Source organism: Perognathus longimembris, chromosome 2 (assembly GCF_023159225.1).
Source record: "Perognathus longimembris pacificus isolate PPM17 chromosome 2, ASM2315922v1, whole genome shotgun sequence".
Taxonomy (NCBI): Eukaryota; Metazoa; Chordata; class Mammalia; order Rodentia; family Heteromyidae; genus Perognathus; species Perognathus longimembris.
This window is the reverse complement of record NC_063162.1, coordinates 86,287,243-86,309,992: the sequence shown is the minus strand read 5'-3', so window position 1 is coordinate 86,309,992 and position 22,750 is coordinate 86,287,243. Positions and strand designations below refer to the sequence as shown.

Below are 22,750 nucleotides of genomic sequence, written 5' to 3'. Positions count from 1 at the left end.
TGCTAGGAAATGATGCCTTTGGGTGAGAGAATTCTGAACTCAATGGTGGGGCCTGTGACGAGTTTCACAAGGAAGGCCTCTGCTAAGTGTCTATCACAAATGCTGTGTTGTGCCACCCAGATAAGGACCCAAAGTTTTATTGCCCACAGGAAAAGTATCCCTGCCACCTGACTGAGGAAAGCTCTCTTGCCCAAGATCATGCTTCCTTTCTGGGGCACCCCGCATGAGTGGATAGTCTTGGGGGGAAAAAAAACACCTCAGTACCCTCCCCCAAACAGGGACAACTCAGAAGAATCACCCCAGAGTCAGAGGTCACCATGGAGTCATCGAAAGCTACCATGTGACTGCATTACAGTCCCACTTCCCGATCCTGCTTCCTCTCTCCCCTTCCCCACATGTGCTGATGCTGACAGAAGAAAGGAGTACACTCTACCCCTCCCCCCTAAACTTCCTGGCTAGTCTCCAAGCCAGAGATGGCTTCCCCAGGAACTCAGCATCCATGAGGTTATTATATTCTATAAAACCTATAAACATAAAAATGAGAATAGGAAAGAGTTTGACACAAAGGGATAAACATACAGGTTATCTCTAACATAGGAATAAAAATTGCTTCTCATAAACAGAAATGTGGATGAGTCAAGTTGGAGCAAAGTTCTCAGGAATAAACTTTTCCCTGCAACCCAAACCCATCAGACTCTGCAGGCTGAGTGGTGCCATTTACCTTCCGTGAGAGCACAGCATGGGTTTCATAACCCGATTGATGGCGCTGTCACTGGAATAACCTCACAATCTCTTTTAATCTCCGTACTCTTGTCACTTTGCTGCCATCTGGAGAGAGGATTAATTTTATTTGTCCTCCAAGGAGATTAATGCATCCGATTAGATTCCAGCACACAGAGAGACACATTCTCTACCCTCTCAGCCCTACCAGCTTCAGTAATGCCTTGATTTTTCCCTGCCTTCCATCCACCATGGAGAACACAGCCATCTTCAAAGTCAACAGAGCTCTCTTCCTATCTGAGGGATGTGGGTGGGGTGCAAAATCCCTCCTACTACTGTCTCCCAAAGAAGAAACTCTTGAAATCCTGAGACACTGTGAATGAGATGCATGTTGCTAGGCACTGGTAGCTCATACTTGTAATCCTAATTACTTAGTAAGGCTGAGATCTGAAGATTATGGTTCAAAGCCATCCTAGACAGAAAAGTCTGTGAGACTCTTATTTCCAGGTAACCAGCAAAAAAGCCAGAAGTGGGACTGTGGCTCAAGTGGTAGAGAACTAGCCTTGAACAAAAAAAGCTAAAGGACAGAGCCTAGACCCTGAGTTCAAGCCCTAGTACTGGCACAAAAAGAGAAGGGGGGAGGGAGAGAAAGAGGGAAGAAAGAGAGAGAAAAATGAAGGAATGAAGGAAGGAGAGAGAGAGGAAGGAAGGAAAGAAGGAAGGAAGGAAGGAAGGAAGGAAGGAAGGAAAGAGGAAGGGATAGACCATAAATTAGCTGGTGCCAGCTGGGTGTGGGGCTCACACCTGTAATCCTAGCTACTTAGGAGAGACTAAGATGGTGGGCGCGGTGTGTGTGTGTGTGTGTGTGTGTGTGTGTGTGTGAAGGCCAGCTGAGGCAAACACTTCATCAGATCCAAACCCCTCCTAACTCAGCCAATAAAAAGCTGGGCCTAATGGTGCATGCCTGTCATCCCAGTTACATGGTAAGGATAAATAGTCACTGTCTAGACTTGGACATAAATTTGAGACCCTATTCAGAAAATAACATCAAAAAGGAACTGGGGAAGGGCCTCATGTTAGAGCTCCTCCCAAGCAAGTGTGAAGTGCTCTTTCAAACCCTAGAACCAAAAAGGAAGAAGACAAGGAAAAGGAAAAGGAGGGAAGAGGAGGAGGAGGAGGAGGAGGAGGAGGAGGAGGAGGAGGAGGAGGAGGAGGAGGAGGAGGAGGAGGAGGAGGAGGAAGAGGAGGAGGAGGAGGAGAGCCAGGCACTGTCGGCTCAACTCTATATATCTAGCTACTTAGGAGGCTGAGATTTAAGGATTGAGGTTCAAAGCCTTCCTGGGCAGGAAAGCCTATGAGACTTTTATCTCCAATTAACCACCAAAAAGCCAGAAGTGGAACTGTGGCTCAAGTGTAGAGCACTACAAAAGCTCAGAAACAATGCCCAGTCCTTGAGTTCAAGCCCTAGGACCAGCATTAAAAAAAAAAAAAAGTTCAGTGCCTATTTGATTGTAGTAAACGCATGTGACTGAACTGGATGCCTTTTGACTGGTATATATCTGTCTCCAGGGTGGTTCAATTATCCAACTGCCCATAATAATGATTCTTTGAACTATTAAATTGCAATCAGATCTTATTGGTAGGGTCTCAAATGCCTATAAAAAGGCATAATCATGGGCCAGACACTGGTGGCTCTTGCCTATAATCCTAGCTACTCATGAGGCTGAGATCTGAGGACTGTTGTTCAAAGCCAGCCAGGGTAGGCAAGTCTATTAACTCTTTACTCCAATTAACCACCAGAAAACTAGAAGTGGAGCTGTGACTCAAGTGGTAGAGCACCAGCCTTAAGAGAAAACAAAAGCCAATTAAGAGAGCAAAGACCTAAGTTTAAGCCCTAGTATTAGCCCCAAAAGTATAATTTACTTTTTAAAATTAATTATTTTAAAATTTTGTGTCAACTAATCCTCACAAAATGAAAATAATGGGTAACCTGTTCATGTCACTCAAGGAATTTTTGTGGTATTCAGCCTTCGCAATAACTGCATGCATTAGATTTACTAGAATGTATAGTCCATTTAACAGAAAAGGACACTGAGGTAAGGAGAAGTTGAACGTCTAGCTTGAGCTCTGGCACAGCTGGTTAGTGATACCACAGACACTATAGCCAGCACATTGTACTCCAGGGGCTTGCATCAAAGCTCCTCAGAGTCCTGTCTCTTGGAAGGAAAAATGTTTCACTCCATTTCTCCCTCTTCAACTCACAGATAAAGCCAATATTGCCTGTGCTTGTTAGCACTTTCAAAATAATGTGCTTGTAAAACAACCATATGACATTTCATAAAGTGCAGTTGATGCCTAAGACTTGAACTCATTATGGAGGACCCCAAGGAACAGTAGTTTCAATATTATATGTGCTTCTTAAGCGGGGCGTGGGTGGCTCCCACTTGTAATTCTAATTAATCAGGAGGCTGAGATATGAGGGTAGTGGTTCAAAGCCAGCCTGGGCAAGAAAGTCTGTGAGACTCTTATCTCCAATTAACCACCAGAAAACTGGAAGGGCGTTGTGGCTCAAGTGGTCAAGCACTAGCTTTGAGCCAAAGAGCTCAGAGACGGTGCTCAAGCCCTGACCATGACTGACAAAAAAATTAGCAACAACAACAACAATTATTATTATTATTATTATTGTTAAAACAAAATGGAGACTAGAGAGTGAACTTTTTGGTTTAAAAGCAAGAGTTTTTGGTCTTTGTTGTTCAGTTGAATTCTAAGGTCCAAGAACAGTACTGAACGTGTGCCAAGTTCTCAAAAATGCCCATTGATCTAGGTGCTGGTATACACCTATAAACCTAGCTGCTCAGGAGGTAGAGCACCAGCCTTAAACAAAATAGCCAAACAAGAATGTGAGCCCCTCAGTTCAAGCCCCAGTACCAATGCACACACGAGCACACACACATACACACACATTTGTTGAACTTACAGTTGAATCAAAATGAGATATACAAAACCCCCCCACAGACCGCTGCCCGGCCCGCTCCGCGCCCCGCGCCTGTCCGCAGCCTCTGCCCCGCGCCCCTCACAGACATGGCCTTGGGCGCCCCCACCGCCGCGCCCGTGGAGATGTAAAGCTGAGGCCTTGAAAGGTCAACTGAGATGTCCAGTGTTCTAAAGCAAAGGCCTGGATAATGACAGAATTGGGTCTAGAGCCTGGCATTCCACCAAGATGGAAGTTATTTCTGAAATCTGATGTGGTTCCTACGTCCTATTTTGTTGTATTGGAATAATTGGTGGAACAGGCCTGGATGACCCAGAAATTTTAGAAGAAAGAACTGAGAAATATGTGGATACTCCATTTGGCAAGCCATCTGATGCCTTGATTTTGGGGAAGATAAAAAATGTTGATTGTGCCCTCCTTGCAAGACATGGAAGGCAGCACACCATCATGCCTTCAAAAGTCAACTACCAGGCAAACATATGGGCTTTGAAGGAAGAGGGCTGTACTCATATTAGAGTGACCACAGCTTGTGGCTCTTTGAGAGAGGAGATTCAGCCTGGTGATATCGTCATTATTGATCAGTTCATCGACAGGACCTTAATAAGGCCTCAGACCTTCTATGATGGGAGTCATTCCTGTGCAAGAGGAGTGTGTCATATTCCAATGGCTGAGCCATTTTGCTCCAGAACAAGAGAGGTACTCATAGAGACTGCTAAGAAGCTAGGACTTCGATGCCACTCAAAGGGGACAATGATCACAATTGAAGGGCCTCATTTTAGCTCTTGAGCAGAAAGTTTCATGTTCCGCACCTGGGGGGCAGATGTCACCAATATGACCACGGTTCCAGAGGTCGTTCTTGCTAAGGAGGCTGGGATTTGCTATGCAAGCATCGCCATGGCAATAGATTACGATTGCTGGAAAGAGCATGAAGAAGCAGTTTTGGTGGACCGTGTTTTAAAAACCCTGAAAGAAAATGCCAATAAAGCTAAAAGTTTACTGCTTACTACCATACCTCAGATAGGGTCCATGGAATGGTCAGAAACACTCCATAACCTGAAGAACATGGCCCAGTTTTTTGTTTTATTACCAAGACATTAAAAGAAAGCATGACTGCCCCCAGAAAAAGAAGACTTTGTACGAATTTTACTTAACTTGAAGAGTGGGGGAAAGACATGCCCTTGCCTACAACAGAAGAAGAGTGTGGTAAGACAAGACATTGAATATATTACAGACTCCACCTAAAAGACTGACACTGCTTCAGGACACAGAAGAAAAGCAAATGACCAATAAACAGGGAAAACCTTACATTTTAGGGAAAAAACAAAGAAGATCCTATTTTGCCTCCCCCCTATTAAATTTTCAACCCTAAAGTTGGGGGCTATATCCAGTGTTCTTTGATGCTGGGTAATATGAAAAAGAAAATAGGTCTTGGGCTGCTTGTTCTTATATGATTGTATATTGGTACAGTTTACTAGAGGTCAGTTTATCAAAATGTACCAGTTGCTTGACAGTACTTATGCACTTAGTTGGGTATTTCTAAGGAATGTCTCTCTGAACATTATCAGACATGTGCAAAGAACTTTGTATAAAGAAAAATGTCATGTTGCTTCTAATAGCAGATATTCAAAACAATCTGAATATCCAACAGTTGTAGGTAAGTTGAGGTTTAGTTATAATTACGTTGTAAAACAATCAACTGAAGATTGTATTTTCACATAATAATATCCTAAGGAGATTGTTGTCTGAAGTGTAGATGTCCTAAGGAAATTGTTGTTCTGAAATATAAAATGAAAAAAATGACAAATTTTACAGTACTAATTTTATCTTAAACTGCTATATCATGTACAAAAATACTTGAAAGAAAAATACATAATCTTTCATTATATTTGGAGACCATGTACTATTTTTTTGCTTTTATTTTTAATTGTATTTTTCTATGATGAGTATAATCAAGTAATGAAGTTGTAAAAATTAAAATGGAAGCTTGGCACTAGTGGCTCAGACCTGTAATAATAGCTACTCCAGAAGCTGTGATCTAAGGATTGTGGTTGAAAGCCATCCCAGGCAGGAAAGTCCATGAGACTCTTATCCTCAATTAACCAATGTCTAGGTCCTAAGTTTAAGCCCCAGTACTGGCACAAGGAAGGAAAAAATTAAATGGACTTAGAAAAATTAAGTTCTTGAAAACAGTTTTTGTTAATGAAGCAAGAGTCAAATGGAGATCTAAACAGGATATTTACATAATTCACTTGATCATTGGTGACCATACAGTCAGATCAGTACTTTCAGTTGCAACTGCTTCCTGAGAAAAGCTATGTATTTAATATTGAGGTAGTCAAAAGTCAAGCATGTCAGATGTTTTTAAAACCAATACTTGTTTCTACTCCATTTATGAGTTAACAAGTTATTTTACATGAGTTAGTGATTTGTTTTCTAATAAAAGGCTTTTTCCTTAATGTTAATATTTTTATCATTAATTTTCTAAAGATGCCTATTTTCTTAAATTCACAGCATAGGAATATCTTTTTTTCCCCCTTCAGAGTTCATTCTTACTATGGTCTGTCACAGGATATTTAAGCACCAGAATTCATAATCTTTCGTTTAAAGAATGTAAAATCAGTGTGTTTTTGTTTATGAGATGGCTTCAAGATAATCAAGCTGCTAATTATAAGCAAATAAACCAGTTATTCTGAGCCAAAAAAAAAAAAAACCCACAGAAGGACCACATGAACGTTATAGTACAAATTAAGATCTCATCTCCAGGGTGTGGTTTCATGAGAGAACATAGTTTGCTAGATGTCCCTTCTATCTATGTTGGGCTTTGCATTAGAACCACTATGAAATAACTAAGGTAGCTCTGGCATACTTAAGAAAATCCAAAGTCCCACAGCTTGCTAGAAAAAATTAAGTATTCCTAGAACAGATATGTCTTTGCTTTTGGCCTAGCAAGGATACAGGTGTAGCACAGTTTTCTTAGCCGAGTTAGCTCAAGTTCAAGAGCTGCTTTGCTCATTACTTAAAGACTTATTTGTATATAGAAAGAGGATTTCTTAACCCCCTTCTTTTCCTCAAATGTAGAATAGAAGTAGGAGAATAGTTCTCCAAAACAGTCAGGTCCAGCCAGGGAGAAACCACTATAGGAATTTCAAAGGGAGGGAATTGCATACAAGGAATAGAAGAACTGGGCAGCCAGATGGGATGAAGAGACCATGTGGGGATTCACGGCACTGGGAAGGCACTCTCAGAGTTGGGGGGAAGGTAGGAGGGGACAACCACAGTAGGCAATAGGAGAAGAAACCAGGACTGGGAGGAGCAGGAGCAGGGAAGAAACAGCTGCCAAGGGACCCATCCTCTGCTCTCTTCTTCCCTGCTCCTGGCCAGCGGCCTTTACCATGGCCTCCTATTGGCTGAAAGTAATGAGGAGCAAGGAAGCCTGGGATACGTTGCTCCCTGTGATACAGAGCTGAGTAGGAAAAGGGCAAAGATGGACTCCAAAAGCAAACAGGCAAATTACCAGCCCACAATCTTATGGAGCCATTGTGTTTTTAGTGGGTTAAATATGTAAAGTGGGGACCACTCTGCTTGGCATACAAAAGCACTTAGCAAAAGTGATCATTGTCAGCTCCCTGGGTGGGGCACAGGAAGAAGGAAGGCATACATTCTGCTCCCAAGCAGCCCGTAGTCTAGATGTCATAACCCCTTTTAGCTATGACAAATTCAGTGGGCTTCTAAGTGACTCTTCTCACTGCTTAATCCCATGCAATGCATCCAGGTGAGCAACTTCAGAGCATGCTGGTCATCCCTCAGTCACTGATAGCTGTGGAGAAAAGCAGGTTAATATGGGCATGGGAGTGCTCTGCCCTCCTGAAACAAAATGGATCATTAAAATGCGAACTATTGTTTTAATCTTTTTTTTCCCTTTAAAGAAATGCAAAGTAATTAAAAACAAATCATTTAATCAAAAAAAAAAGAAATGCAAAGTATTTCAATGTGCGATACAAAACAATCTGTCAATCAAGCAAGCATTAATCATTTTACCTGATAAGGGTTGATTTGGTGAGCACATTGTTTATACAGCTGACTGCAAGTCTGGTTTTCGAGTACTTGGTGTTTTTCTTTTGTAAAAGGCCATACATAGCCTTATGATTGGAAGCGGTTTTGTTTTTTCACTTTGGTATCAGGGATTGGCTCTAGGAACTTACAAGTGTTATGTGCACTGTTAAGGGAACTATATCCCTAGCCCTTTTAATTGTGTGTTGTTGTTTGTTTTATTTTTGTTTTGGTTTAGGGTTTGTTTTTTAACTTTTTTTAAAAATAGGTTCTTGCTACCTTTTGCCTAGGCTAACTTCAAACCTGAAATCCTCTTGCCTCTACCTCCTGAGTGCTAGGGTTACAGATATGTGCCATGTCCGGTGTTCATTGTAAGCAAGGATTTTCTGTAGCAGGACATGGTGATGCATGCCTCTAGTCCCAGCAACTGAAAAGCAAAGACAAGGAAGATCCAAAGCTTGAAGCCAGCCTGGGTTCTTCATAGAAGCCTGTTGAAAGAAAGTGAGAAAGGCCTGAGTGCCAGTGTCTCATGTCTATAATCCTAGCTACTTAGGAGGCTGAGATCTAAGAATTGTGGTTTAACGCCATCCTGAGCATGGAAATATTTGAGACCTTTAGGTCCACCAAAAGTCAGAAATCGAGGCATGGTTCAAGTGATTGAGCTCCAACCCTAAGCAAAAAAGGCAAGTGAGAGCGGGAAGCCTGCATTTAAACCCCAGTACTAGCACAAAAGAAAAAAACAAAAACATAAGAAACTGTCTCTCTACTTCCTCTTTTTCCTTTCCTCTTTGTGTCTGACCTGGAGTCACAGACTACTAATGCTGAAACCCAGAGACTACTTTAATTTACTTAACTAAGATACAGAATCTACCCTGAGTGCTGGGACTGTGGCTTAGTGGTAGAGTGCTTGCCTAGTCTGCATGAAGCCCTGGGTTCGATTCCTCAGCACCACATATATAGAAAAAGCCAGAAGTAGCACTGTGGCTCAAGTGACAGAGTGCTAGCCTTGAGCAAAAACAAGCTAAGGATAGTGCTCAGGCCCCATGACTGGAAAAAAAAAAAACAAACAAACAAGAATTAACCCTGAAAATAGCAAGGCCAAGTCCCTCTAATACTCACAGTTAACAAAAAAATGCAGTCAAGACTGACAGTGACTTGGTGACTTGACCATGGCAATGGGGCCCTCACACACCAGGAAAGTATCTCATAGTCCCTGCCTTCTCACCCTGTCTCTGTCTACTTGGAGAAATGTAGAAAACTGGCCATGGAGGAGATTTACAGACCACTTTTGAAGTAATAATGCCATCTTATATATCAAGTATCCTGGAACATTTTAATTATGTGGGAAGACACCAGAGGTATAATCTATACCTTCCCTGAGATGATTAAATGAAATCACAGAGCACTTTAATCTCTTAAAGAACATGAATGGAAATAATATCTTGCACAGAGAAATAAAGAGGAAAGATAGAGTGAGTTTCCAAAAATTATAGGTAAAATTGAACTGGTTGAGTCATCTCTTTCCTATATAAAGTGAATCAGCTTGACAAGTCCATGAGTCAGATGTCACCGTAGGTTTAAGACAGTGGAATGACTTTGCTAATCTCAATACAGGTCAAAAACTTTGTAAAAGAAAGAGTTCATTGTGCACAACAAATTTCGCTTGTATATTGTTTCCTGGTTCTGTCTTTCTGGTCCTCAGCATAAATGATGGTCATCGTTTCTATTAGTTTGGCTTCAGGCGCAGCCAACCTGTAATTACAAATACTATCCACCCTCCACCCCAGCATTCTGTTACACAGGACTGCCAGTGAATTTCATCTCCAAATTGTAATAGCACTATTTGCTTTATTTACTCTTAGGTGATACAGGATGGATGCCTTTCTCAAGAAGGATGTGCATTTAAGATGGCAGAGCAGGAATGATTTATATGGGGAATAAGTCCTCAGTCTGTCAAAGACATGGCAGAACCTTTCTGGGAAACTTATTGCAGCCAGTTCCTTCCACCACTTGGAGACAAACTATCAACATCTCTGCCAGCCATCCTAAGACACAATCTACCAGCCATAAAGACAAAGGAAGCCTCATTCCTCAGCATCGGTGCTTATATATGCCTGATGATGCAAAGGAGACAATTATGGAGATTACAGTGTCCCCCCCCCACTAACATTTGTTATTTTCCTTTGATCATTACAGAATTACATTACCTTTCTGAATCATTTATAATGCATACCAAAAAAAATCATTCTTATCTGGCAGCCATGCTGACCTAGCTGTACATGCTGTGAGGTCCTGCGTTCTCATAACCAGTGCTAAATGAATGGGTAACAGTGAGGAAATACTCTGTTCTAAACATCATGGATGCTTGCCCTGTTCACTAATATGCTCCCTGTTCCTCTTCATGGCTCCTTCTGCCTTCCCTCTCCTCCCTGACCACCCTTTGATCAGCGTGAGAAATGTACTTAGCTCCCCCCTTGTCCACTGAGGCTGCCAAAGAAAGGAGAACAGCACAGAGTTATCTCTCTATCACATCCAGAGCCAGCAGAACACTCCAGGGAGAGACCTGACTTCCATCCAGTGTTACCAGAGGGGTGGCAGTAGGGTGGACATCTTCTTTCCAGTCTTCAGTTATTACAACTGAGCGTGGTAAGAGGTGTTACTGGCACCTAGTAGACACAAACCAGGGATGCTGCTAAACTTCTTACTGTGTGTAGGGCCGACCCCATAACAAAGAATTGTCCAACCCCAAATGCAGAGAGTGTCAAGGTTGAAAAACACTATGCAGATTTGAATTGGGGACCTAGAATAAGGTTTAGGGTGCTATGCTCCCATGGATCATACCTATCATCTCAGCTGAGAATCAAGGTCCAAAGCTGACCCTTGTAAGAAAGTCCATGAGACTCTTACCTTCAATTAACCACCAAAAAGCCAGAAGTGGAGCTGTAGCTCACATGGTAGAGCATTAGCCTTAAGCAAAAAAATATCTGAGACAGTGGCCAAGCCCTGTGTCCAAGCTCCAGGACCAGCACACATATACACTCACTATCACACACACACACACACACACACACACACACACACACACAATCACAAAGAAGGTTTAGGGAAATGACTTTCTTTTCCAATTGACACAAACTCCGAATGGAAGCTACCTCCCACTCCAAGCAGGAGCTCTGGTTAGGTTCTACATTTGCCTGAATCAGCAGATCACACTTTAATAATGTAATTCAATTTTTCCTCATTTTTAATGTTATTTGGGCCCTTTAATATAATTTGGCAAGCTATTAGAGTTGTTACAGCTGCTAGTTTTGCCCTCAATACTGATTTCACTTATGACCTCAGCCGGAATAAGATTTAAAGTTTGAGATGATGTAAGTGAATAAGGATTATTAGATTTATTCGTATGGCAATTTAAATAAGAAACTGCCTGGCTTAGAATAAGTGGTAAATGAAAAATGCTAGTGATTTATAGACCTGTCCATTTTAAAGATTTATATGATGTGTGGGATGATTAAGTAAGAGACAGGCATGATTATATGAAATATGTAATTTTAGTAAATGTAATATTGGAAGCAAGTCACTAAACAGTGCAGCAAAGCAACTCTCAGCTAAGCAAATTTTATTACATGATTATTGTAAACTAGTATGCAGAGTCATGTGCAAATTACACTTGGGGTCTTTGGTTCTTTTCAGCTGGAAAGGAGTGTGTTTGTAAGAAATGCATCTAACTTCTGCCTTCAAACACAGTCACATCTATACCCCACAGGCCCAGCAGGCTGGGGCTCTTGGTCCTAAAGCAGTATCCACAGGCCTGAGCATCTTTTAAATCATGTTCCAGCACCCCAATTTATGAAATGGAAATTATCCTATTTTAGTGACACAGACTAGAGAAAATGCTCAGGACTCCATAGTACACAAGACAATGGGAAGTAACGGACAGTAACTGTTGGCATTTCCTTTCCCCAGTATGACTCCTCCTCTTCTCAGGGTAGCAGGCAGAGCTAAATGCTCAGAGGACTCAGGGGTGATTTGACCATTTCTCAGATTGCCTCATCCTTCCTCTGAAACCACAGGAAAAGTTGAGACTAGTGGCTTCCTGAGAGTTTGCACATCGCTCCAAAGTTGGACAGAACATCACTGTGGAGGAATGAGTAATGACTCAGCCCTCATCTCTCAAGAATGGGGAATATGTCAGAAATGTTACTGATATTTAAATTACAGTGTTCTTAGGAGAAAAGGCAAACCTGGGTTTTAAGGGGTTGCAACCTCCTCCTCCTCCTCCTCCTCCTCCTCCTCCTCCTCCTCCTCCTCCTCCCCCTCCTCCCCCTCCTCCCCCTCCTCCCCCTCCTCCCCTCCTCCCCCTCCTCCCCTCCTCCCCCTCCTCCCCCCTCCTCCTCCTCCTCCTCCTCCTCTTCTTAATATTCATCTTCTTCTTCTTGTGAGAGTAGTAGAGCTCAAACTCAGGTACCATGCTCTCTTGTTGCTTTTTCCTTCAAGGCTAATACTCTACCACTTGAACCACACCTCCACTTCTGTTTTCAGTTGGGGTTTTTTGTTTTTTGTTTTTTTAATGGATAGTTAAAGATGAGTCTCTCAGATTTGACTGCCCAGGATGGTTTTAAATCTTGATCCTCAGATCTCAGCTTCCTGGTAGGTAGGATTACAAGGCATGAGCTACTGGTGCCAAGCAGTGTTATAGCTTCTTTAGCTACATCACAGGTGTTGGTATGGGGTGTTGAAGGTTGCTCCAAAGAAAATCTTTTCTAAAACATAGACCCACACACAAATGCAAATACAGGTTCAGAGGACAAAATGAAGGCTAAAGCAGAAACAGTAAAGACCAGGTTCAATGACCATTTAGGGAGGCCCTGGAACTCTAAGGGTCCATATGCATTAACAAGGGTTGGAGAGCTTTGAGTCCCTTCAGTGGGATGGTGACTCACAACTAAGTATGGGGGGAATCTAAATTCTAAATGTTACTGTGTTTATATAATTAGGATTAAGGGTTTACGATGGATTTGATCAAATTGACCATGAAAGTGATGACAAAGTAGAAAACTTCATAGAAGAATAGTACAAAAACAAATAAAATAAAAATAGAGAAATAACATTTAAAGTAACTCCTGCAGAAGGTATATCCATCCAGATATATGACCAAGCTAGTCCAGAGCCCATCATAAGCTTGTAAAGAAAATTACCTAGATGCTTTTGGTTTGGAATCAGGAACAAGGAATACCCATAGTGTCAATTGTTGTAGAAGAGAGACTTCTGGAAACTTCTCAGGCTCTCAGAGATCAGGAACTCTGATTCAGGTTCCAATCTGATATTTAAATTTAGTATCCTTCATAAAGCATGTCAAATTTTGAATGAACTATAATTATACTCCCATCTTTCTCTAGCTGATATACTTATATTGTTCATTCACCAAATATGGTACTTGTAAACTTTCAAAGTGACTGTGGATTTTTGGATAAATCAAAATTTCTCAGGCTGGGAATGTGGCTTAGGGGTAGAGTGCTTGCCTAGCATGCACTAAACTGGGTTCGATTACTCAGCACCACATATATAGAAAAAGCGAGGAATGGTGCTGTGGCTCAAGTGGCAGAGTGCTAGCCTTGAGCAAAAAGAAGCCAGGGACAGTGCTCAGGCCCTGAGTGCAAGCCCCAGGACTAGCAAAAAAAAAAAAAAAAAAAAAAGAATCTCAGTAGGGTGATTTTAAGAAAGTAAGAATTTTCTTTCATTTGAACAATAAATGTTTAAGTGTTGCCCATCTTGATCAAATGTGATAGCATAAAAAAAGACAGAATCTTCTTTAAGTCAAAGAGTTGATTTTTTAAAAATTCAAAACCATCTTCTAGCACAGAATTTCTTTTACTAATCTCAAATCTGATGTTCAGTTTGCCTAAGATGAAAACAATAACAACAAAAGGAGCCCAAGATGTCAAATGATGGTCATTTGCACTCAGAAACATTTTAGTTGCTAATTGAAGACATTGCCTTAAAGCAAAAATTATATAGGTCAATAGGGAAAAGAGAAAATTAAATAATAGGATGCACTTGTTTTTCTGAACTTTACCCCCTACACACACTCTTAAAAAATCTAGTGATTCAACAAAGATAGGTTTAAGATTTATTTCCTTACTATTGCACTAAGATACCTGAACACTTTCTTGATCAGTTTTATAAATTGATTAATAAGGCAATCATGGGTTAGGAAAGCTTTTATATGCTACCTGATATTGATGCCATCTATAAAAAGATGAACAACTGAGCACCTGATATCCTGGAAAGCAGGTTCAAAAATTGCAGTCCTAGGAAGATAATGGAATGACCATGACCTCAAGTACTTTGAGCCAAATAGCAACTGTCAACTCCTGATAGCAGTATTTGACCTCACAGGCAAGTGACAGAAACCAACCTGAAATGGCCATTTTCTCAAATTCTGTTAAGGATAATAAACCATGATGGAAGAAATCATCCACTCCAGTGAGAAAGCCCATGTAACCAATGACCTAGAAACAGGCTCCATGATTTGGAGGCAAAGTATCAGGTAGAGAAATTCCTGGAGATGTTTTACATTGAAGGCATATAAGGTTTTAGCAGGATTTTTTTTTTTTTTGCTTCATTTCGTTTTGTCTTTGCTTTTATTTTGTTCTTTTGCTTTGTTTTGGTCATTTCTTTCTTCTAATGTTGAAAAGTAGACAGCACAGTATAATAAACTATCCAGCATGGAGCATCAACAATAACTAAATCAGGACCATTGTTGTATCAGTCACTCTCAGACATCATATCATCTCAGCCAGAAATTTAAAATATATCACTGAAGAACATAGTTCTAAAAAGAATTTATTTTTGTTTTTTGTTGCTGTTGTTGTTTGTTTGTTTTGTTGGTTGTGGAGCTTGAACTGAGGGCCTGGATGCTCTTCCTGAGCCTCTTTGTGCTCAAGGATAGTGCTCCACCACTTGAACCACAACACCACTTCCAGTTTTTGAATGGTTAATTGGAGTTAAAAGTCTCATGGGGACTTTTCTGCCCAGGCTGGCTTAGTCACAATCCTCAGATCTCAGCCTCCTGAGTAGCTAAAATTACAGGCATGAGCCACTGGTGTCCAGCAAAGAATTGTTTTTTGAAAGTACCAACCCCAAACCATTAGCCCCATTATAAAATTAAAGTGATTTTTTTTTATTCTACCAAATGTCTAGCCACTGTTTATTTTTTCCCAATTCTATCCTAATGTTATTTACAAATAAGGTCCACATGGTACGATTGGTAACACACCCCAGTTCAAACTCCAATTTGAACACATAACCTTACACTTGCTAGGCAGATCTATTTTGATAAAGGGCACTTGAGCCACACCCCCAGCCCTTTTTGCTTTAGGTATTTTTCAAATAAGGTCTTGCATTTACATTCTGAACCAGCCTGGCCTGTTACCCTCCTATTTATACTTCCTGCATAGCTGGGGTGACAGACAGCAGCCCCACATCCAGATTTATACTGGTCCAAGTGGAGTCTGGGGCACATTTGGCCTAGGCTGGCCTCGACCCTTCATCTGCCCACTAGGATCACAGGTACAAGCCATCATTCCCTACAGTACAGCTGCTGAGTTCCTTTTAGTCTACACATTCCTTCTTCACATACTTTTCTTTTCCAGGAGGTTTTCTTATTAAAATCATTGAGGCATTTTTCCCATAGATTCCCACATTCTGGGTTGCTCCCACAGTGTCTAGTATTTCTGAGAAGCAATCATTTGAAGTTTGACGAGATAAAAGTTGCTAGGGAGGGGATTGTTTGTCTGTTGATGGGGGCTTTGCTTTTGGTTTTCTCTGTCAGTACTAGAGTTTGAACTCAGAGCCTCGTCTTCTTGCTTGGCTTTCCCAATGGAGTCTGGGGATCTACCACTTTGAGGTTTGGGGTGGTTAATTGTAGATAAGAGTCTCAATAGACATTACTGCCTGGGCTGGCTTCAAACTGAAATCTTCAGTTGTCAGCCTCCTAAGTATCTAGGATTACCATGAATCCCCAGCTAGGTTGCTGTTTAAGCAAGACTACTTTATTAAAGTTGTCATGTACTCCCAGCAGTAGTGTCATGGCACGTGCTAGCCTCTTCTGGTATTAATGGCCACTGATGATCCAGACTCTACTAACACAGGCTAATTAATACAGGAGGAAAACACTGAGCCAATATATTCAAAAGGTTCATGTGTTTTAAAGAAAACTAACAAAATACTGTTCCAGCCAGGTGCCAATGGCTCACACCTGTAATGCTAGCTATTCAGGAGGCTGAGATCTGGGGATCACAGATCAAAGCCAGAAATGTCTGTGGGATTCTAAAAAGTCAGAAGTGGACCTGTGTCTCAAGTGGTAGAGTACTAACCTTGAGCAAAAAAGCTTAGGGACAGTGCCCAGGACTTGAATTCAAGCCCCAGAGCCAGCATATACATATACATACCACACACACACACGTTTTCTGGGCTGGCAATATGGCTTAGTGGTAGAGTGCTTGCCTAGCATGCATGAAGAGCCCTGGGTTTGATTCCTCAGTACCACATAAACAGAAAAGGTCAGAAGTGGCACTATGGCTCAAGTGGTAGAGTACTAGCCTTCAGCAAATGAAGTCCAGGGACAGTGCCCAGGGTCTGAGTTCAAGCTCAAGGGCTGACACACACACACACACACACACACACACACACACACACACACTCCTCTGTTTAAAGCACAGAGTTGATAGATTTGGTAGTTTAATCATTATTAAGACTCCTAGGAGGTGGTGATGAGAAACAAATTGTCAAATTGTCTTGAGGATCATATGGGCTACAAATTCTGTTGACTTGGGTAGAGTGAATAATCAAAAAAAGGTAGAGATCAAATTATAATCAGAAAATAGTTGAATCAAACACACACAATTCCACAAGTCTGATCAAAGAAACAAATAAAGCATAATAACTAGCAAACACACATTCATTGAAAGGCTTGAGGTTTGAACTCAGAGCTGAGTTCTGTTTGGCTTCTTTACTGCCACTTGTGTCACAGCCCCAATACAGGGTATGGCATCATGTTCAGGCAAGGATGGAGCTACAGGGCAGCCAGCATCACATGGGGCTATAATAGCCCTACGAAGGTTACCAAAGGGACTAGAGGCTAAGATGTGCTGTTTGAAGTCTGCTCTGCCATTCCTACAAGTCAACTTAGAGTTATATTACCCAATTCCTGCAGTACAAGGATTGCCAAAATAGGAGTCATGTTGTTAATCTCCCATGCCAGGGAGAGAAAGCTATGTATCACTTCACCTTATACTGACAGCAAGACAATAATGTAGAATTTCCACAGTACATCAAATAGTATTCCTTTCAATTCACTTGCCCTCAGAGGCTCTATAAAAATGTCCTGAAACTCTGACTTTTGTTGTTTTGTTTTGTTTTGTTTGGGGGGGGGAGGGAGTAGTCAGTTGTAGGGCTTGAACTCAGGGCCTGGGCACTGTCCTTGAGCCTCTTTGTGCTCAAGACTAGGGCTTTACCACTTAAGCCACAATGCCACTTTCAGTTCTTGGGTGGTTAATTGGAGATAAGAGTCTCATGGGGACTTTTCTTCCCAGGCTGGCTTTGAACATCAATCCTCAGATCTCAGCCTCCTAAGTAGCTAGAATTACAGGCATGAGCCACCAGCACCCAGCTGAAACTCTGACTTTTAAGATTTTCTTGAAGATAAATATTTAGTCTTTTATCAATAAAAGAAGAATAGTATGGAAGTTTCACTTAATTTTAGAAAAGAAAAATCATAGCCAGATGCAGTGGCTCATCCCTATAATCCTAGCTCTTCAGAAGGCTAAGATCTGAAGATCCAATTAAGCACTAAAAAAAGCCAGAAGTAGAACTGTGGCTCAAGCACTAGCCTTGAGCAAAAAAGCTAACAGAGCCCAGGCCCTGAGTTCAAGCCCTACAACCAGTACAAGGAGGAGGAGGAGGAGGAGGAGGAGGAGGAGGAGGAGGAGGAGGAGGAGGAGGAGGAGGAGGAGGAGGAGGAGGAGGAGGAGGAGGAGGAGGAGGAGGAGGAGGAGGAGGAGGAGGAGGAGGAGGAGGAGGAGGAGGAGGAGGAGGAGGAGGAGGAGGAGGAGGAGGAGGAGGAGGAGGAGGAGGAGGAGGAGGAGGAGGAGGAGGAGGAGGAGGAGGAGGAGGAGGAGGAGGAGGAGGAGGAGGAGGAGGAGGAGGAGGAGGAGGAGGAGGAGGAGGAGGAGGAGGAGGAGGAGGAGGAGGAGGAGGAGGAGGAGGAGGAGGAGGAGGAGGAGGAGGAGGAGGAGGAGGAGGAGGAGGAGGAGGAGGAGGAGGAGGAGGAGGAGGAGGAGGAGGAGGAGGAGGAGGAGGAGGAGGAGGAGGAGGAGGAGGAGGAGGAGGAGGAGGAGGAGGAGGAGGAGGAGGAGGAGGAGGAGGAGGAGGAGGAGGAGGAGGAGGAGGAGGAGGAGGAGGAGAAAAAAAGACTTCTCATTCCCATCAGGGAAAGGTGCTTTTTTGTGATCAGGAGGAAGAGAGAGAGGGAGACGGTGAGGAAGGAAGAAGGAAAGAAGTGAGGGAGAAAATGGCTTTAACCTGCAGTATTTGGGATGCTTTTATTGTAGACTTTAGGAAACTTAAATGTGTCAAAAACAAAATAAAATTGAGGGAAACTAACACTAAATGTAGGAAAAAGGTGATGTTTTATCATGAAATCACCAAGCAAATTCAGAATTCTTTCTTCTGCCTTCCTCTTACACAGTTATTTTAGCTCCTACATGCTAGGCAAGCTCTGCATCATTGAGCTCTACATGCTCTTCCCGGCCTGCACTTCACTCACAGGGCATTTGTTTAGGGCTCTAATTACTGATGAGGGTTATTTTAAAGTTGCTATAGTTTTTCCTGATCTTCCCCAGTAGCTCAGAGTTACAGAAGTGACCTGTGTACGTGATCCCCTTACCACATAGTTAATGGGGTTTTGTCCTTCTTGTTGTTTTAACAAGTTACTTTGCTTCTATCCATTGTGTTTGACAACGAATCTTAAAAGGGGGAAGGGGGAGGACAAGGCCATTAAAAAAAAAAAAAAGAATCAATAAGTTGAATGTGTTGTAAAATAAAAATCAGACAAGATAAAAATCAAGGGACTTGAGCTGACATTTTCCAGATGTTACAGTTGCAAGAAAGAAGGAAAAAAGCCTCGCTACCCGGGCCCCACGTCCTGGTTGTTTCTCCAGGCGTGCCGCCGTCACCTTACACTAATGGCTGGTCCCGGTAGACAGTCCCGCCGTCCCTCGCCAGCTATTTTGTCCTAACCCATGCACCATTTCATGTTACAAGATTTTGAACACGCTTTTCGATCCGATTCAATCTCTCAGAGCTGAGAGCCGGAGAAACCACGCGGGGAGTGAAGGTGTCACAAACCAAACAAAAGAGCTGAAAACAAAGCCCGGACGGCTCATCCGAGCGCGCGCGCGCACGCGGCGCTGCAAACAAAGGGAAGAGCGCCACGCGCCCAGCTCGCTACTGCGCACGCCCGGCGCAGCGGGAGCAGGTGCCGCGGGACGCCAGAGCTGAGGGCGCACACACCCGCGGTGCTCCGCCAGGCCGCTCCGCCACTCCCCGCCAGCTGTGTGGTTGCCCTCAGTTTCCCCATCTAACAGATGAAGCAAACACTGCCTTTCAGAGTTACTGTGAGGGCTAAAGAGAAGAATTGTCTAAACAAATTTCTGATGGATGCTCAATAAATGGTATTGGATTATTACCATCATAGCTAATTATCAAATCTGTAAGGGACATCACCATAGCAACCTCGCTGTCCTGAGGCTCGTTATGTAGAACATTAAATTCAAACCCACATTCATTCAAAGAATACTCCTCTCTCTCTTGGACCCTCGTGAGGAATTTGGGGCATGAAAGTGGATATCGTGAGCAGGTTACTTGCCTATGTGCTTTATTCTGCTTGTGTATTCGCATCTCTTCCTCTATTCTGACAAACGCAGTTGGAATCTGTAAGTGTACCAAATGACAAATGACCCGGGTCTTTTAAAAAGCATAATGGGGGGGGGGGGGTTTAGGGGACATTAAACTGTTCAATAGCAAAAAAAAAAAAAAAAGTTGACATGGCGCTCCAAACTTAGAGCCTGATAAATGTGTATTATTATAGGCTTCACATTCTGAATTAATCAGTCCATCAGGAATCCCCATCTTGGGAGAGATAGATGTCACACACAATGCTTCCCACACACCATCCAATTTAGAAAGCTGTTCAATTATTGATGAATCTCAACCTGGGTGTGTCAATATAAAGATATTACAGGCTACATCTAGGAGTCCAGCTTGGCCTGGGGGAGAAAAAGGTCAACGACCCTTGGTGTTTACTATCAAATTTCTTTGCTGAAGCCAAATGAAAATATTAAATATTACCACAGGTTAACCATTTGCTTTGTCTCCCCTCTCCGGAAGAAAAAGGAAACTTCTGGAATTAAAAAGAGCCAAACTATTAGCGGTAGAGTGCTTGCCTGGCATGCATGAGGCCCTGTGTTCAATTCCTCAGCACCACATAAGTAGAAAAAGCAGGAAGTGGTGCTGTGGCTCAAGTGGTAGAGTGCTAGCCTTGAGCAAAAAGAAGCCAGGGACAGTGCTCAGGCCCTGAGTCCCGCGTCCCAGGACTGGCAAAAAAAAAGGAGGGGGGGAGGAAGGAAGGAAGGAAGGAAGGAAGGAAGGAAGGAAGGAAGGAAGGAGGGAGGGAGGGAGGGAGGGAGGGAGGGGGGAGGGAGGGAGGGAGGGAGGGAGGGAGGGAGGGAGGGAGGGAGGGAGGGAGGGAGGGAAGGAAGGAAGGAAGGAAGGAAGGAAGGAAGGAGAAAGAAAAGAAAAGAAAAGAAAAAAAGAGCCAATCTATAAATTGACATACTATAAGGATAGAAACAAATCCAAGAAAATTAAAATAGAAAAGTGCATTCCATATTTCTGGATCCAAACAGAGAGAGAGAGCTGGCAAAGTGGAAATAATTAGCCTATGATCAAGAGATGAAAAACAACTCCAAGTATGAGAATTAGGGCAGACAGGGAGGTCTGCCTTCCTCCCTGGCTCTTCACCTTAAACCCTGGACTGTGGGGAAAGGGGGTCTAAAGCTGGGCAGCCTCATGTAGGTATTATTTTATTCACATGCAGCCTATTTTCCATGAGATACATCAAATTTTGGCCAGTGTGTGGCCACAGGGAAACTCTGAGCTGCCACAGATATTGTACTTATGACCTAAGAATGGTTTTACATGTTTAAGCGATTGAAGGGGGGGGGGGGGTTCAAAAGAACAATAATGTTTTCCTTTTCTTTTGTTCAGTTTTCTTTGAAACACATTCTCATTATGTAGCCCAAGTGTTCTCAAACTCCCAATCTTCCTGTCTCAGCCTCCCAAGTAATTTGATTACAGGCATGTACCACTGCACCCAGCATAAGAAGAATATCTTATGACATATGAAAATTGTGAAATTGAAATATGACTACCTATAAAGTTTAATTGGGACACCCCTGTGCTTGTGTATTTGCACATTGTCAATGGCTGCATTCCTTCTTGTGATATTTCCACACAGAAAAAGCACATGATTCTGTGATTTAGAGAAGAATGGTACAAGGCATACATTTTATGGTCAGGTGTTTGTGGTTGAGAACTCTGGTGCTTCTCAGGCAAGTCACTTAATTTTTCATCTGTAAAATGGGGACAAGTCATTGTAGTGTTTGGATGAGAACTAAGCTAAGTGCTTGAGACAAGATCTGTAAATGTCCCGTAAATGTTAACTGCTATTAGTATATTCAATGTGATTTTCTGCTGGCACCTAATGTTATTGTTTATGCATACTTCCTGCATCTATTCCAAGTTAGAGTACATCTCATTCTCAAATAAGGCTTCAGACAATTACTGTCCATCACTTTTCAACAATCTCTAATCTCTATAAATTCACCTTCCATAGAAAATCACGTTTAATGAATAATCACTTTTCAATTAATTTAACAGACAAAGTTAAAGCAGGGAGTTGATATGACTTAAGAATTAATTCTCACAAAGTTTACACAGGCCCATATCATAGGAACTAAAATGAACCACAGTTTAGAGAGCGCGGGCTGCAAAGCCCAAAGCAATCAGCCGAAAGATAGGTAAGTACCTTATGTAAAATCTCCTGTGTTCTCATTCAAGAATTTCCAGTTTCTTAGATGCTCATCATCGTCATTTGATGCTGCAGAAGGGATGAAGCTAGAGAATAAACATCAGAAGGAACAAAGATTAGAGTGCCAGGAGAGAAGGAAGGTAAAGGGGGATGATTAAAAGGGTCAAATGTAAGGGGTCAACTCCCAAACACAGGTGGCTTGGTTGAATTGCTTTCAACCAGACTGGTTTTGCAGACTCTGTAGTGGAAGAGAAATGCAAGCTATAGCCATTACTTTCCATGTTTCTAGGCTTTGAGTTAAAACATTATAAAGGGACTGAATTTTAAGTGCCTGAGCTAGGTAACAAAATAATAACAGTTTAACTCTTTGTACCTCTCCTTTACAATAAAAATTTTTAAGAAAACTAATAGTTACCATCTCATGAATTTATCTCATAAGTGTACTGGGAAACCTAGAAATTGTTTTGTATACACTAACTTATTCAATCCACCTACTCTAGTCAAACTATCATTTTCTTAACTGCAAATTACAGATGAGGAAACAGAGGATTTGAAAAAAATCACAGAACTTTCTAAAACTTAGATGGCATGTTATTTTACTGAGCTTAACTGTGTGCATAGGTGTATATGTGTAATACACTGAGTCTCAACTTAAAACGGATTCCTTAAGTCAGGATCCAAAAGGTTTTAAATCTCCTCTATAATATGCTGCTCACTAGAATACAATATCCTAAGCCTGAGGCATCCAAGCAGCTGACCTATGTGGAAAAACACAAGTCCAAGAACATAAGGAAAATACCAGTGGTGTATAACAAAAGGCCACTGGGAATAGAATA

At 42.1% G+C, this 22,750-nt stretch overlaps 1 pseudogene; it reads left to right on the top strand.

The window, feature by feature from the left end:
• Positions 1 to 3,964: 3,964 nt before the first annotated feature.
• Positions 3,965 to 19,256, top strand: LOC125345009 (annotated as a pseudogene).
• Positions 19,257 to 22,750: the final 3,494 nt, after the last annotated feature.